Source organism: Tupaia chinensis, unplaced genomic scaffold, assembly GCF_000334495.1.
Source record: "Tupaia chinensis unplaced genomic scaffold, TupChi_1.0 Scaffold000270_2, whole genome shotgun sequence".
NCBI classification, from domain to species: Eukaryota; Metazoa; Chordata; class Mammalia; order Scandentia; family Tupaiidae; genus Tupaia; species Tupaia belangeri.
In genome coordinates, this window is record NW_006159751.1 from 1,172,140 (window position 1) to 1,176,516 (window position 4,377).

Sequence of the window (4,377 nt, forward strand, 5' to 3'; positions counted from 1 at the left end):
ACACACGCGCCTGGCGTGAGTTTTAAGCCACCAGGTCTGGGACACGAACCGCGGTCGACTACGTGGGAGTCCAGTGACATAGCCATTACGCTAACTGCTGGTTCCCTCATTTTCTAATTTTTTATGGAAGAGGCTTAATGATTTTTTTTACATCTTTCTTACTTTCTAATACATGCATTTATTGTTACCATATGCCACCTGCCTTTTTTCTATCTAGTCAATGTTTTGGCTGTAGCACATAACTTTATATCACATTTTCCATATTTTCTTCAGCATTCAGTTAAAATACTTTCTGTTTTGTCTTATTATCGACTTTACTGATTTATTTTATTTTCACTATGATTAGAGAATACTCTGCATGACTCAGATTCCAACGCTTTGACATTTGTTAAATCTTTATCATCCAGTCAGTATTGGTGAATGTTTTATATGAATTTGCTATGCACTCTTCAGTTAGTGATTCAGTGTTCTATATATGTCAATTCAGTCAAGTCAAGCTTGATAATAGTGTTGGTTAAATCTTCCATACACTTACTGTTTTCTTTTTTTCTTTCTTTCTTCCTTCCTTTCTTCCTTCCTTCCTTCCTTCCTTCCTTCCTTCCTTCCTTCCTTCCTTCCTTTCTTTCTTTCTTTCTTTCTTTCTTTCTTTCTTTCTTTCTTTCTTTCTTTCTCTCTCTCTTTCTTTCTTTCTTTCTTCTCTTTCCTCTTTTTCTCTTTCTTTCTTCTCTTTCTTTCTTTCTTTTTCCTTCTTTCTTTCCTTCTTTTTCTTTCTGTTTTTATATTTTTTTTGGTCTGTTTGTACTACCAATCACTGATAATAGTATATAAAGATCTTGATTCTAGGGGTCAGCAGGTGGCATAGTGGTTAAGGTGCTGGACTCCCACCTAGCCAACCAAAGTTTGAGTCTTGGACCTGGAGGCTTGAACATCACACCAGGAGTGTGTGTGTGCATGCATGCATGCCCAAAATCCCAAGGAGGATGGAGGAAAAGGGATTACAGTATGGCCATCACTCCCCCCCCCGGGGGGGGGGATTTGCCACCTCATCTCTCTCTCTCTCTCTTTCTCTCTCTGGGGAGTGCGTGAACCCCATGGCAAAAACAAAACAAAAACCTTGATTCTGAATTAGGTCATCTAGTTATGGATAATAATGCTATCTCAACCTAACAATAGTGATTAAAAAAATAAGACCCAAATTCTTTCTCTTAGAAGGCTGATGATAGCTATGAATATTGAAAAGAAACTTAATCAGATTAGTAAGTCTGGGGCTTTTAACTGGGAAACGTAGAATCCTGACTTCTTCAGAAGAACTATAAAGAAATTATTAAAAAATTATTTTTAAAAAGGATAAAGCATATAAACCCTTTATATAAAACCATTATATAAACATATTGAATACAAATATTGGAGAATTTGAAAATAATCACATTCTTTTTTTAATTAAAAATATAAAATCTTTAATTATGAATGTAGAACAATATTCTTCCTATTTTATGCCATCAGTTTTATTTATCTGAAGATATGTTGTTAGATAAATGCATACATATTTATAAATATTATAGATTCTAAGGGTATTGACTTTTTATCGATCTAAAATATTCCTTTTTATATTTAGTAATGCCTTTTGTCTTATTTTGTCTGATATTGAGACACAAACATTCCCTTTCTTTTCTGTTACTTTCTTCAGCACTGGAAGATACCATTCCACTGTCTCCTGGCTTCCATTGTTTCTGTTAAAAGTCAGCTCTCAGACTCATCATTACTTCTTGGAAAGTGACATGTCCTTTTTATTTGGCTTTTTTCAATATTTTCTCTTTGTTTTTGGTCTTCATTAGTTTTTATTATCATATGACCAAGTGAAATTTGCTTGCTTTTCTATTGCTTGAGATTGCATCATTTGTTTAATCTTTGGGTTAATGTTTTCTTCAGTTTTGAAGTATCTTCTGTCATTATCTCTTGCTTCTTGCATCTGCCACATTTTTTCTCTCTTTATCTTTTGTGGAAATTAAATTACAGATCTTTTCATTGTTTCTTAACTGTCTCTTACACTTAAAATGTACTTAACTATAAGGTGCCTCTCCAAGCTTCAATCCCGTTACTTTCTTCTGATCTTTCTATTTCATTCATTCTTTTAAATTTTTTTTCAGCTTTTCTGTCAAACTCATGCAAAAAAAAAAAAAAATCACCGAGGGTCAATTCTTCAAACCACTTCTTGACATAGAGGAAGGCACAACTGGATGAATGCTTTTTATGTTCCTCTATGGAGTCATCATTGGCTCCCAGCCTCCCAGCTCCTTAAAGCAGAAGAAACACTGGGCCAGGTCGGGCTCATTCTCAGTGGGGGAGTGGATGAAGCTAGCTTCCGCCATCCACTCTGGGGTGCAGGAGTCGCCCTCCAAGAAGGGCCAGTTCTTGTACATAAAGACGAGGTAGTCCTTGAGGTAGAGCTGCCAGGCTGGGGGCAAGAACTGGGTGCCCATGCCTCTGCCGAGCGGTGCCGGGATTCAAGCCCCGTGGTTAGCGGTGCTCAGTTCTTACTTTCAGTGATGGTACTTCCTGTTTTGATTTGCTTCTTTGTTATTACTTCTAAAATTCCCCATCTTGTCATTTAAAATTTTTGCTATAATTATCAGCTTTATACTCTGAGATGAACTAATTTATTGTTGTTTCAATAAATTTTTAAATAAGACAAATCTATTTAAAATATTATACCAATGATTGAATCTACTTAATGACCATAGAAACAGCCCAATAAGGAAAGCAGATAATTGTCTCATAAAGCTATAACAGATAGTCTCCATAAACATCTAGCATTCTCTTGATACTATAACTATGGTTAGAAATGTACAAGATGAGAACCGCTGAATTCTTTTTTTTTTTTTTTGGAGAAGTTTTCACTATAGGGCACGTGCACTCGCCAGACCGACAGAGAGAGACATAGAGACAGAAAGCGAGAAATCACCCCCCAGAGGGGATAGTCACACCGCAATCCCTTCTCCTCCATTCTCTCGGGATCTTGGGCATGCTCCCACATGGCGTGAGTTTTAAGCCACCAGGTCCAGGATGCGAACCGCGGTCGACTACGTGGAAGTCCAGTGACATAGCCATTACGCTAACTGCTGGTTCCCAGAACCGCTGAATTCTTGAGTTAAGAGTTTCACCTAAAGTGGCCACAGTTGGCTGAGTTTGGTGATGTGGTCCATAGTGTATTTAACTGCAGTGCTGGAAGCCACCTGCCAACCATAGGCTTGGATCCTTGGATTGGCCTGAAAACATGTCAAGTGTGTGCCTGAACCTATAACGTTCTGAATAGCTTTGAATATGGTCATCATTCAAACACTGAATCCTTGACATTTCTTAGAGCTGTCTGAAATTCTGCATTAGCGTCTCCATTTCACCATTACACAGTCAGTTATACAGGGTATACACATGACATACAGACAGTTCATCTTTGATTGTACCATGTTCGGATTGACCTTAATAAAAAGCTGGTATAGTTGGTGTCAATCAGGATGTAGTGGGCCCGGTTGTGAATTATATTGGGAACATGAACAAGAGGTTGATGAGCAATTTCTCCTCTTTTAGAATATATTGGGATCTTTAGTGACTTTGTTTTTAGAGTCTGATCAATCATTTTCTTTTAGCCTCTTATCTAAGCAGCCAAGAATTTGCTCCATGTTTACATATTTCCATGTTCTCTTTTGCTTCCCTGAGTTCACTTACATTGCCATCCTATTGCTTTCTCCAAAATAACAAGCCAAAGTATGGTTACTCTAAAGTCCATACTGATGACTCCAGTCTCTAGATTTCCTTTGGGTCCATTTCTACTTTTGGGATTTTTTTTTTTTTTGCTTTGTTTAGTTTTGTTATTGCATGAGTGATTGTTTCATATGAAAGGACAATCATTTTACATGAAAATTTTGTAAAAACTAGCTGAGGCTCTGGATAATGTTATTTTCACAGAAGTGCTCATTTTTTAAAAATTTATTTATTTTGTTCATGATAGCATGCATGCACAAGAGACAGAGGGATAAGCACCATTGACAGGAGTCTCATCATGCCAAGATCTTCTTAAAAAAAACTTCCAGTTCCTCAGGATCCTATGTTGACACATATGCACATGTAACTCCAGTGTGTTTATAGGCCAACCTGGGAATCCAAACCTGTGGTCAACCATGTGGCTTCCAGCACTGTAGTTCAGTATGCTACTGACTGTGCCACCAAGTTTGGCCTGATTTATTTTTATTTTTTATATGCAATAGGGTAGAAGCAGATCACCTCAATGCAATTGGGAACTGAGTTGATGCAAAGGTGGACTCCAGTTTTTGTTTGTTTGTTTGGTTGGTTTTTTTTTTTTTTTTTTTTTTTTTTTTTTTT

General features: G+C 37.0%; 1 protein-coding gene and 1 pseudogene across 1 annotated transcript in view; one reads left to right on the forward strand and one right to left on the reverse strand.

Annotated features, from left to right (window-relative positions):
• Nucleotides 1-2,480, reverse strand: part of LOC102502938 (baculoviral IAP repeat-containing protein 5 pseudogene) — a 6,986-nt pseudogene extending 4,506 nt beyond the window's left edge.
• CIMAP3 (ciliary microtubule associated protein 3) overlaps nucleotides 1-4,377 on the forward strand; it is a 23,353-nt gene that overhangs the window by 8,381 nt on the left and 10,595 nt on the right. The gene's annotated exons all lie outside the window — the stretch shown is intronic.